The following is a 14,205-nucleotide window of genomic DNA, read 5'->3' as shown; positions in this document are numbered from 1 at the left end:
ATAAAGGTTGGAATGGAAAGACAGAGAAGAATCACACAGTAGAATTTATTGAGGAAAAAGAGGAGACAAGCATTTCTAAAATACTTGAGCAGGGTTAACAGATGCTGTTCCCGCCATGGTTTAGATATTGTCCAAATGTACAGTGTGCTTTTCTGTGCACTGTCATAAGTCAGCTAAAACATATGTAAACATATGCTGTGTCACTCATTAAGGAGAAGGGTATAATTACACTTTTAAATGTGGCAAAGCATTCTGAGAGTAGCATATAATTTTCAGAGCAGGAGCCTTTATGAAACATATCTTTCCCTGAGTGTTTATACAGCCTGACATCTTCAGGTTTGTTCAGATCAAGAGCCCCACTGTGAATGAACAGGCTTCAGACAAAAGGAGGCAATTTGTTCTGGAGGTGCCATTTCATAGAAGAGCAGGGAGGGGAGATCACAGGAGAGGCCAGAAGGAGACAACCAATATTATTGCTTCCAATTAAGATATTTGCCAAATCCCAAGTCATTACACAGGGGGGGGAAATTGCAAAACATTTTTAATCAAACAAGCTGCTTTCTTTTTCAATGACTGTAATTTATCAGATGGCAGAGGAGAAGCCAGTGCCTTGAGGGCGGTGGGGCAGGGGGAAGCAATAATGTATTCCAAGGGGACACAGCTATTTCTGAGGCTGAGGCTGACCCTTGACTGGGGGGCCATTCCAAAGAATGGAAATGATGCACCTCTGCTCTACTGAGGTGGTGAGCAACATTCAGAGTATATTGTTACACTGACCACCAGGAGGCAGTACCTGAATGGTTTTGTCCTCTTTGGGACTCTTCAGATGCATATCGCCACAAGTTACTAAAGATGTTTGAATAGTAATTAAATTGTCCAAACAAGATTGTCAAGAGAGAAGTCCTTTGTGTGCCTTCTGCTAGAAAAATTACTTCCTCTACTGGACTGGAGCAAACTGGAATTATACAATTTCTTAAACAGAAACCTTTTATCTCTTGTTTATAAGAATAACTGCATGTTACTAAGACATGAATTGGAGATTATGTAAAACCCATTATTCCAATTTGCTGTGGCATACACTCAACTGGAGTTAAATATAAAGAAGCTACTACTCAGAGCTGGGTGTTCTGAGACAATTTCTCTAAAGATATTTATATCATAGTAGGCAACTCGGTTGCTTCTTTCCCTTTTTCTTATTCTCATGTCACCACCATACAGCTACTTTAAAACATTTGTAGAAAATGAATAAACAAATATCACAAGCTAGACCACCTGTCCTCTTCTTCCTTGATGTTCAGTTTTCTCTTTTCTAGCTGCAACTATATGTAATGGTATGTGGGAATGACCTTGGGAGGCAGGAGGAAGAGCTGCAGACTGGATAACCAGCCTATAAATGATATCTCAGCCCACAGAAGGAGAGAGGGTGTGGGAAGAGTTTCAGAAGGGACCCACCCTAGTTTTCTAGAGAGTAAAAGGAAAGGAGGGAGAAATATTTCCAGTCTTCCAAGATTCTGTTAATGTAACCAAACAATAAAGATATAGTTAGTATTCATGGTTGTGCTTCTTGTCTGAACTACCTCAAAAGGCTAACACTATACCACTACCTCATTCCTCCTTCTTTTGTCAACTACATTGACCACCAGAAGGCATCATGTGATCAGTTTCATCCTTTTTGGGGGAGTTTCAGGTATGGGTAGCCAGATGGTATTCTCTGCAGTTCAAACCCTCTACTGGGAATTGAACTCACAGACCTTCAGATTTTAGATGACTATATACAGTGTATAAGGTTGGGGAGCTATCCATGTTCTGATGCTCAGCAGTGTTATAGGAAGGGATATATAGAACCTATCAGAATGGTATATACAGTCCACTTTCCCTTAAGCTCTCAGAGATATACAGATGGTACCTTATGTCATGCCCCCAATGTACAAAGTTCTACAAGGGGGTGGGATTTATCTATTTTTATATAGTGTAAACAATACATGACTTAATGTAACAGCTTTCTGAGATCTTAAGGGAAGGTGGCTGTATATACCATTCTGATCAATTCAGAGTATCCATTAGTATCCAATATTCAACCATGGCATGCAGAGTTTTATTTGCTAAGTGGGCAGGCCCATGGGACTCTGGGGACAGGTTGAGGGCAACCCAAAATGGATCCTTAACCTCTGCAGTGTTTTCAGCATCCTTTTTGCTTCTTACTCCCCCGCTCCCCAAGTGCAAAAATAAGTTCAAAGTTTTGGCCCAACCCCCTCCTGTGGGCTTCCTTTTAAAACTTTGCCCACCGCTAATGAACCTATCTACCCAAATACTGTTGGTAATCTAGCATTCCTTTTCTGACAGCATTTTGTTTATTAACAATATACTGCTTAAAGTAATTCAATGTTTAGGAATGAACTGTCAGTTATGAAGAATAAATCAAGAAAGTACTAAATGATAGAATAAGGAATTGAAGGCCATGAAAGAATATGGATATGTGCTATTGAGCAAAAGATTAAGTAAAGACCTCTAACTATATTAAGTTTTGTTGTTGTTGTTGTTTATTCGTTTAGTCGTTTCCGACTCTTCGTGACTTCATGGACCAGCCCATGCCAGACCTTCCTGTTGGTCATCAACACCCCCAGCTCCCCCAAAGACGAGTCCATCACCTCTAGAATATCATCCATCCACCTTGCCCTTGGTCAGCCCCTCTTCCTTTTGCCCTCCACTCTCCCTAGCATCAGCATCTTCTCCAGGGTGTCCTGTCTTCTCACTATGTGGCCAAAGTATTTCAGTTTTGCCTTTAATATTATTCCCTCAAGTGAGCAGTCTGGCTTTATTTCCTGGACTATGAACTGGTTTGATCTTCTTGCAGTCCAAGGCACTCTCAGAATTTTCCTCCAACACCACAGTTCAAAAGCATCTATCTTCCTTCTCTCTGCCTTCCTTATGGTCCAGCTCTCGCAGCCATATGTTACTATGGGGAACACCATTGCTTTAACTGTGTGGACCTTTGTTGTCAGTGTGATGTCTTTGCTCTTAACTATTTTATTGAGATTTCTCATTGCTCTTCTCCCAAGGATTAAGCGTCTTCTGATTTCCTGACTGCAGTCAGCATCTGCAGTAATCTTCACACCTAGAAATACAAAGTCTTTCACTGCTTCTATGTTTTCTCCCTCTATTTGCCAGTTATCAGTCAAGCTGGTTGCCATAATCTTGGTTTTTTTGAGGTTTCGCTGCAAGCCAGCTTTTGCACTTTCTTCTTTCACCTTCATCATAAGGCTCCTCAGTTCCTCTTCACTTTCAGCCATCAAAGTGGTATCATCTGCATATCTGAGATTGTTAATGTTTCTTCCAGCGATTTTAACTCCAGCCTTGGATTCCTCAAGCCCAGCATGTCGCATGATGTGTTCTGCGTACAAGTTGAATAGGTAGGGTGAGAGTATACAGCCCTGCCGTACTCCTTTCCCAATCTTAAACCAGTCCGTTGTTCCGTGGTCTGTTCTTACTGTTGCTACTTGGTCGTTATACAGATTCTTCAGGAGGCATACAAGATGGCTTGGTATCCCCATACCGCTAAGAACTTGCCACAAGTTGTTATGGTCCACACAGTCAAAGGCTTTAGAATAGTCAATAAAACAGAAATAGACATTTTTCGGAAACTCCCTGGCTTCTTCCATTATCCATCGGATATTGGCAATTTGGTCCCTAGTTCCTCTGCCTTTTCTAAACCCAGCTTGTACATCTGGCAATTCTTGCTCCATGAATTGCTGAAGTCTACCTTGCAGGATCTTGAGCATTACCTTACTGGCATGTGAAATGAGTGCCACTGTTCGATAGTTTGAACATTCTTTAGTGTTTCCCTTTTTTGGTATGGGGATATAAGTTGATTTTTTCCAGTCTGATGGCCATTCTTGTGTTTTCCAAATTTGCTGGCATATAGCATGCATTACCTTGACAGCAACATCTTGCAAAATTTTGAACAGTTCAGCTGGGATGCCGTCATCTCCTGCTGCCTTGTTATTAGCAATGCTTCTTAAGGCCCACTCAACCTCACTCTTCAGGATGTCTGGCTCTAGCTCACTGACCACATCGTCAAAGCTATCCCTCATATTGTTATCCTTCCTATACAGGTCTTCTGTATATTCCTGCCATCTTTTCTTGATCTCTTCTTCTTCTGTTAGGTCCTTGCCATCTTTGTTTTCGATCATACCCATCTTTGCCTGGAATTTACCTCCGATGTTTCTAATTTTCTGGAAGAGGTCTCTTGTCCTTCCTATTCTATTGTCTTCTTCCACTTCCATGCATTGTTTGTTTAAAAATAATTCCTTATCTCTTCTGGCTAACCTCTGGAATTTTGCATTTAATTGGGCATATCTCCCCCTATCACTGTTACCTTTTGCTTTCCTTCTTTCTTGGACTACTTCTAGTGTCTCAGCAGACAGCCATTTTGCCTTCTTGGTTTTCTCTTTCTTTGGGATGTATTTTGCTGCTGCCTCCTGAACAATGTTGTGAACTTCTGTCCATAGTTCTTCCAGGACCCTATCTACTAAGTCCAGTCCCTTAAATCTATTCTTCACCTCCATTGCATATTCCTTAGGAATATTAGTGAGCTCATATCTAGCTGATCTGTGGGTCTTCCCTAATCTCTTTAGTCTGGCCCTAAATTGTGCAAGAAGAAGTTCGTGATCGGAACTACAGTCAGCTCCAGGTCTTGTTTTTACCGACTGTATAGATGTCCGCCACCTTTGGCTGCAAAGGATGTAGTCAATCTGATTTCGGTGTTGTCCATCTGGTGAAGTCCATGTATAAAGCCGTCTCTTAGGTTGTTGGAAGAGAGTGTTTGTTATGCAGAGTGAGTTGTCTTGGCAAAATTCTATCAGCCTATGTCCTGCTTCATTTTGTTCTCCCAGGCCATGCTTACCTGTAATTCGAGGTGTCATTTGACTGCCCACCTTAGCATTCCAGTCTCCCGTGATGAAAATAACATCTCTTTTAGGCGTGTTGTCCAGTAGGTGCTGCAGATCCTCATAGAACTGCTCTACTTCAGCTTCTTCAGCATCTGTGGTTGGGTTGTATATTTGAATCACTGTGATGTTAGATGGCTTGCTCTGAATTCGAATTGAGATCATTCTATCGTTTTTTGGATTGTATCCAAGCACTGCTTTAGCCACTTTACTATTAATTAGGAAGGCTACTCCATTTCTTCTGTGGTCCTCTTGTCCACAGTAGTAGATCTGGTGGTCATTTGATGTGAAGTGGCCCATTCCAGTCCATTTCAGTTCACTGACGCCCAGAATGTCTATCTTTAATTTTGACATCTCACCAATAACTACATCCAATTTGCCCTGGCTCATAGATCTTACATTCCATGTTCCAATGGTGTGTTGATCCTTAGAACATTGGATTTGCCGTTCACCACCAGCACCCTTGGCCACTAGCCGCCCTTTTAGCTTTGAGCTAGCTGCGTCATCACATCTGGGGCTAGTTGAACTCATCCTCTGTTCCTCCCCAGTAGCATTTTGACCATCTTCCGACCTGGGGTTCTCATCTTCCGATGGTATACCGACATATGTCTGGTTGTACTGATCCATTTTGTTTTCACGGCAAGAATACTGAGGTGGGTTGCCATTACCTTCCCCAGGGATCGCATTTAGTCTGTCCTCTCTGTCATGACCTTCCCGTCTTGGGTGGCCCTTCACGGTTTAGCTCATGGCATCATTGAGGTGCTCAAGCTCCAGCACCACGACAAGGTAACGATCCTTTGCTGAAGATATTAAGTTTACTATTTGCTTTTCAGGTTCTTTTTTATTTCCTAGGTTTAAAAAACTCCATGTCGAGTCACTTGTTTCTTTCCATCTTTATCCACACCTCATTTTATGCGTATGGACTTGAACTGAAATACCTGTACTGACATAAAGCTTAACAATATCCTAGGAAAGAAAGGAGAACAGAGAGAAGACATCTTTGAAACTGACATTGAAATGCTCAGAAAGGTTGAAGGGGGAAAAATACTTAAACATACTTGTTCAGTAGAACCAAAGAGAAAAAAAATGATCCAGCAGGAACTGCTAGCAACAATGAATACAATTCACCAAGCATTCCCAGTTTTGATCCTACCACAACCTTTAGGTTCATTGAAAATGGATAAAGCAGTACCAGTTCATTGGAATTAAGTGTACAGCATTCCTAACATTATGGTGACCAGCCATAACATGCTGGTTTACATTATCTTGTATCAAGAGTTGGCTCATTTTCTTATTCATAATTTTTTTCTTGAGTTACCAACTTTCTTGTTAGTCTTTGCCACATATCATAGTTTAATAGGTACAGAATAATCATACATAAATAACAGGTTAGACATGACATTGAGTTATCTATTAATTACTATAAATACTATCTATAGCACTATTATTTGTATTTTATTTATTAATTTTATTAAACTATAACAAACATTACAGAATGCAATGTGGCAGGGCTTCTTTTTCTGGAAGAACACTGTTTTGAAAGCTGTCTGAAATGTCAACTAGCATACATTTTATATTAGTTCTATATACACTTTTATTGAATTCAAACTTTTAAATAAATCTTCCAATATCTAATACATCTTATCAAAGCATAAAAACATATTATATGATTATATGAAGAACCTCAGAAATAACTGTCTTCAAAATTTAATGGACTCCTGATGCTTCCCCATCCCCTTTTTAGACTTCTTTTAAACACATCTCACAGTATTTTATACATTATAAATGGATTTCATTCCTGGCTTAGTAATTTGCCTAATGGGCAAGAGAGACAAAAAAAAATGGTTACTCCAGGGACATTAAATTGGTTCTAAACTCTGAAAATTACAGCTTTTACAAAAAACAAAAGAAGAAGAGAAAAGAAAATACTAAAAACATATCTAATGTAATATTGCCTCTAATTTTCCATTACCTTCAGATTATGTCTAAAAGCTCCAAATTTCTTTATGTTACAATATCTTAAAACTGCATTTTTAAATATTCAGTGTCTAAAACACTGTATCCTCTTATTTGTATTGAGGTGGTCCATTGGCAGGGAATGGGTGGGGAATTACTCTGGGAAATTCTATAGGAAACAAAAATGTATGCAGTGGCCTGCTCACTCAAAAATGTCTAACAGTGGTTAAGGGAGAGGTGTAGCAGAAGCTTGTAGAGTGCTCCAAGATAGATACACTGGGCAGCATATAATCATCCTCCACCCTGTTTTACAGGCTATGGCAAGGATTCATTACAGATGTTGTGAGTCTATTGCTATTATACTGGTTCTTTTTCTTTTGGAGCATCATCATAAACTCCCATTACTCAATCTGCTTACCCCCCTGATATTCACATGGACCTTTCTATGCTATTGCTTTTATTACACATCCCTATTCTTATTTCTATTATACAATATTTTCCTATCTATAAGTGCTTTGACAGATGTTATGTCACATCAAGAACATACAGTGGATCTCAAAGCCCATGATAAGCATCACTAGAAGACTTTTAGATAGATCAAAATTTTATGAACTTTTAAATGAAAAGATCCTACTCCCTTTCCTTCAACCTAACATTGTGAAAGTGGATTTTCAGCACTCGCTACAACCCAAATATTGAAAGGCTAAATGTTATGCCAACAGTAAAATAGTCTTTAGCAAATCTCATTCTAGACATCAATGAAATTTGTCATCATGTGTTTGCATATGATGCTGTAATCCCATTAAGACTGATATTTATGGATCAAATGTAAGTGAAAATAAAGAGTATTACTAAAACATGTTTTATTTCAATATTTATTTCCTTCCCTCTTCCTTTTAAAGGATCAGTCATACATGCTCCTCATGTAGTAGGTTTGAGGGTTGCAGATTGGTACTGTAACTCTTTTTTTTCATAATTTTTATTAAAGTTTACAGATACAAAGATAAAAAAACTAATACAAACGAAGAAAAATATAAGAGTGAAAAAAATAAAAAGTGCAGAGAAAAAAAATAATAAAAAGAAAAATTAAAGAAAAAATATGAAGAAATGACTTCCCTCTTCATCACAACAAGTACAAACAATCTCAGCAATTTATTACCTTCTCTACTAATACAACAAAATTCTCTTCTTCCCATATCTCATCTCTTATCTATAAACAAATCCTTAGAACCTAGTCATTTGGTCCTACTCAGCAAAAGTCCATTAAGAATTACCAGGAATACCAACATATATATATTTAACCCTGATCAAATAAACCAACTTTATATTCCTTTCCTTTGCTCTTAACAATCTTAAAATTAAATCCTTTTAAATAGTGTCCCAGAACTTGATTTCTTTTCGTTTTCTCTTTGTCTCTTCTCAGAAAATCCTTCAACACTTTAGCAAGTGTCTTTTGTAAATCCAAAATGAGAAAGCTCTCCAAGTCACTCTTATCTTTTGTTATTTGAATATCCCTTTTAATTATTAAGACATCAGCTGGTTTCTTTTGTATATCCAATGTAATATCCTTTTCCATATCATTCTTGTAATCTGTCATCTTTAGATCCACTTTCGAATCAGCATCAACCTCAGTCTTATCCAGTAAAGCTTGTTCCTCTTCTATAAGCTCTTTTAAATACAGTTTTATAATAGCAGATAATTTCTGAGTACATGGTTCCCAAATATCCTTAACTTCTTCGAAAGCTAAAGTATTTTGCTCCATTCTGTATTAATGGGTCCTTTTATTATACTTTTTAGTTCTTTCTGGTTCCCTCTAGTGTCTAACCTTCAAAGTCCCATTTTATCATTTTTTTCCCCAATGAACAGCATCTTCCCACAGGAAGATTTCTTGTACTTAATTTCAAAATCTTCATATATTCTAAACAACAACATTTTCCCACAGAAAGGATTCTTGCAATTAATTTCAAAATCTTATTTGAAATCCATCTGACCCCTTATAACTTTCTAAAATCAACGTTCTAGTCACCCTTTTGCTGTTTATACCAAAGTAAAACTTTTTTAAAATCCTTAAACTTACATGAAAACTTCTTTCACTGAGGACTGAAGGACAATCACCCAGTGTAATGAAATGTTCTGTTCTGAGTATGAATCGACCAGAAGGAGGTAGATTAATGTTTTATTTACAAGATTTACAACTGTTTACACCAGTTAAAACTTAATTCAAGTGGCAACAGTATTTTTCATCCATCAGATCTTGACTGTAGGGTTCTGGAGCCTCAATGGATAGAATTCTGTTGTAGCACGTGGAAACTGCACAAGGCTAGGTTCAGTTGCAGAACGCAGCAAGGCGGCAGGGCAAGGCTTGGCTGAAGAATGCAGCGAAGTGTCAGGACAAGACTCAGCCAAGAAACACAGCGAAGCGGCAGGACATGACTTGGCTGAAGAATGCAGCAAGGCGGTGCTAGGCATGCGGCCTGGTGTAGGAAGTCAGGGTTCAGCAACAGGCTCTAAGTCTTCAGTGGTACGGACTGGCTTGGAGTTCATGGTCTTGGTGGTTGAAGGCACTGATACAGGAGCAGACTGGAGGTCAACGGATGCAGGCTTCAATGGAGATTCTAACAAACAGTTGTCTCTAGCAACCCGTTCCTTGTGCTGGTGCCCTTTTATTCTGTTTCCTTCCTGCCATTTCTCATCAGAGCCCAATCAGGCTTCTCTCTGCTTGGCGCGCTTTTCAGTTCTTTCTCTTGCACTCATAGGTGGTGGCAAATCCACCTCCTGGCTCTCACCAATCTGTAGCTCTGGACTTTCCCACCATGCAAAATCATGCTCCACTTCAAATTTCCCACCTTTATTATTACCAATGTTCAACTCCAAATCCCCCTCCTCCAAGTCAGTCAGACTCCATTCTGACATGAAACTTGCCATTGTGAAGGTTCCTAATATCCAAAAAGCAGTTAACAAGCAATTTCTAAAAGTGATTAGAAAGGATGTGAACCCAGTGCCCTTTTTAAAGGTACCAATCATGGATAGGGCAAATATGTTTTTCCTTGGCTCCCAGAGCCCTAAACCCAGTGGAGACCACTGTCTTAGGGTCTCCTGGCAGGGAGCTGCTGTTTGGAGTGCTTGTGGGCAATCCTGAGTCCTCTCCTTCTCTGGAGAGGAATTCCAAGAAGCTGGTCCAGTTGCTGGCTTCTCATTCCACTGCAGTCATCATCTCCAGACTCAGTGGAGCCATCTTCAGTTTGCCATTGCTTCCCCAGAAGCCCTCACTAGTACTGTAACTCTAAGTATATTATAGGTAGTCCTCACTTAATGACCACAATTGGGACTGGCAACTCCATCGCTAAGTGACACGGTCAATAAGTGAAAGATCATATGACTGCATCCAACTTATAATGTCAGTTGTGCTGCAGTCATTAAGCAAATCAGCCACAGTCATTAAGCACAACATAATGTAACTGCAACTTATGACTTACTGCCAGCTTCTCCATTTATTTTGCTTGTCAGAAGCTGGCTGTGAATCATGCAAATGGTGATCTTATGACCACAGAATGCTTCAACCATGGTAAATGCGCATGGCACACAAGTGTAATAAACTACGATTGATCACACAGTCAGCCAGATGTTTAGATTGGATCTGGCATTTCTGCCCACCTACTGAGTCCTTCCCAAGGACCTGGGACAGATATTGGTGTTTAATAATATTAAAGGTATTGTCGCAGTTCCAAGTAAAGCTGCCTTTTGCAATTGAGTGGTGGAGATTTTGTCAATGCTGATGGTGTTCAAGTGGTGCTCCAGATGTTTTGGAATTGCACCCAAGGTGCCTACCACTACTACTACTACTACTACTACTACTTTTCAGTCCTCCTTTGCCCAATCTGTAGTTCTACCTTTGTATAAATTTTCTGTCTTTGGTTTCTTTATCTGTTTGCAGATTAATGGTTGTATATAGTTCAGATTTATCATAATCTGGGCCACAAAAATCCAGATGAATTCAATATCTCTATGTCATGGATAGTACGTGCCTAGATTTTTTCAGCCTAAATATGGTATGCCTAATGTAGATCTAAGCTTCTTATGACTTAATTCACTGTCTTATTCCTATTATTCACATTATTGCATTTATTAAAATAACAGTCCACTCTTCATTGTTACTCCTGAATTGGTTTTCTATTATGCACTCCCAAATCATTTGGACCTGGTCCTTATGTAAACTGAAGTCATTTATTTAAAATCTGGTTCTGGGGAAGAGGGAATCTCCTTTCTGCCCCATTCCACATTCTAGATAATTCGAGGTGGGGTGGGGGGTGGGGGAGAGAGAGAGAGAGAGAATCTCTCAGTTCAAGAATAAGTGATGGCATCTTAACTACCTATCTTGGGTGGACCTCTTTCACCGAGGAGAAAAGTTTCACCCAGACACCCAGGAATTCAGGCAGAAGAGATGGAAGGTTTAAGAACCTGGAAGGGATCTAGCAGGCTTGTGTCATGTGTTTAAGTTACACACCCTGCTATAATCATTAATTTGGGGGGAGAGTTCTATGCTCTTGAAAAGATTATAACAATTTCTTAGGGTACTTCCACACAGACATCTCTCTTCCCTTGCCATGACTGCCTTTCATGGAAAGGAAAAACAAAGAAATGCCAACTGGCTATTGTGCAGGAGAAGCATTCACTCTTCAGAATAACCCTCCTACAAAAGTGAGCAGGTGTAGTGAGTCACTGAGGCTAAGAGCTGGCAGGAACACAATTACCCTGGCTGATTAATTAAACAATTCCTGAGGGAGATGCCTTACATGTCAGATTTGTTTGCTGTACCTCGGCTCTTTTAGACTGAGTTGACTCTGCTCTATAGGACCTAGTCATGTGTTCTAGCAGCTCATCTCCAATTGTTTCCACGTCTGGAGAAGTGTTTATTTCCGAGTCTTCCCTGTGATTCCTTGTCTCATTTAAATTCTGGTCCCGAAGAAACATCAACTTCTACTCATCATAGGACTCTTCAGAGACAATCCCGACACTCCTCTGCTTTCAAGTGTCAATCCACTTAGTGGTACAAATCAAACTTCCAAATGGAGGGTCAGTTCTCAATTTAAACTCCAAAATATACACTGGAACCCAAACATGAACATACATCACAATTCTATTCTTTAAGCCTAATTTAAGTTAAACAAAGAATTCTATACACAAAGTCTTTGCATTAAATTAGGACTACCATATCTGGTTTTTATATACCAGATGTATACATCATAGTCCCAGCTGAATTCCTTCTACTAAAAAATAACCTGAAATGTACTTGAACTACGAACATATTGATGCTATATAAACAAAAGATGCTGCAACATTAACAAACTGTTTGATTGCACAATCGTATGGATGATGAAATGCAATTCAAACTGGCTTGCCATCCAGAATTAACTCAAATGAATCTAAAAACTTCTAAATGGAGTTAGGAAAAAACAAAACAATTTCACTCTCTATCCCTTGTGGTCCCCAGCATCCCTCCATCCCTCCCTCTCCCTTTTGCTTGTTCTCTTTGTGTATACAGAGGACTTACTTAAATTGTTCTTTCGACTTGGAAGTTATTATGAGTCTCAGTGGTATCCCTTAGTTTAAGTACAGATAACATTTTTATAACCAAGAGAGTATTTCAAAATGGAAGAGACTTTTAAAGTGTAACCCCTGTAGATTGCATTTTTCATGGTCTTAGTGAGTAAAGAAAGCCAACAATTTCCTTCTATCCAGTTCACTCTGGGGCTCATACGAAATGTGTCATATTTTGCAGAGATGCTGCATTAAATGGATGCAAAAAAAAAAAAAAAATCCACCCAACAATTTGGAAGAGTCATTTTGGAACTGTAAGCTTCAGAAGATAAATTTGTTCTCACATAGTACTTTAGCCCTAGTTGGCAAGTTTATCTTTACTAAGGGATATATAGTTTATATAAGTATTTTAAATATATACAGTTTAATACAATATATTGTGTGTGTGTGTGTGTGTTAATTATATAATACCAACTATTTGATGCAATATAAGGCCATCTATTATGTACAAGAACATATACAGCACCTTATGCCGTCTTAGGAGGATGTTGCAGATTTTAAAAGCCAATATTCAAAACATGATACTCTTCCCTAATGATGGAACCAGCCTTTCTCCCCCTGAATGCCCCCTCTTTCTTCTTTGCCCAGCCTTCCCCAAACTCATTAGTTCAGAAAGTTATGTGTACTGACAAATACCCATATTTGGGAAACCCATATTTGTGTGCAATTGCCAAGTTAATGTAGTTTTAAATAGACCTTTCCACAAGGAAAGTGACCAGCCTTCAGAAACATGTGTACACATTTGCAGATAACCCTCAAGCTGCATGCTTTAAATCAGCCACGAAAATGGGCTTCCAAATAATTGAAGCCTTCCTCACATCTCCATGAATGTGCATAGCACCATCAAAGGAAAGGTAACTATTAAAAAGCATTTTTATTGACCATTTTATAGGGAGGGGGAGGGGGAGTGGGAGGGGAGAAGAAGAAGAAGAAAGTAGTCTGGTTTTATCTACAGAAAACAATAAGGGCAGTCTACCATCAAGCGGATACAAAGAGGGGATCAATCTGGATTTGAAGGGGAAAGGTGATATTTCTGGATTTGTTTGAAGGAGATGCCAACAGGTGTTATGTCCTTATCCATGCATGCTTCTATTGCCTTTCCCCCTTCAAATCCAAATCATCGTCCGGCCCTAATCTGTAGTCTTAATGCCCCTAGTGATCAAGAGGATAAAAAGAGCATATAGTTGTTGCTTTTGGAGCTGCATCTCCAACAGTAGTATCAATCCATTTCCTAAAGGTTATGCCCTTTTTTAGACTGAGGACCACACCTAACATTTGAATGGTATGCCATGGCTAAGAAGTAAATTTTAATCAAAAATGTAGAAGGGAGGGGAAGGGAAGTAGGAAGGAGAGGCAGGATGCCCATAGAAAAGAAAAGAATAGTTTTCACATTGCAAAGCAGTGAAAGTTATGCAGAAAATATATAAACCATGATATATAAACAATGCAAAGAATGTAATTCATGCTGTTTATTATTCAGTATTAAACAATATATAAATATAGAATCCTATACCTAACTTCAACCAAAATATTATATTGTCTCTGGAGAGACCACAAAGCATTTAGAGATGGGTAGGAGGCTAGAAAGAGAGATTTCAAATGGTAGGTGGCAAAAATAGTGTTTAATATTTTTCTAGGAAGATATTGGGCTCACAAGGGAGAAAGCAAGATGGATAACAGCAAGAAAGAGTCATGATGTATTTGA

Source organism: Candoia aspera, chromosome 2 (assembly GCF_035149785.1).
Source record: "Candoia aspera isolate rCanAsp1 chromosome 2, rCanAsp1.hap2, whole genome shotgun sequence".
NCBI lineage: Eukaryota > Metazoa > Chordata > Lepidosauria > Squamata > Boidae > Candoia > Candoia aspera.
Note: the sequence above shows the minus strand (reverse complement) of the source record.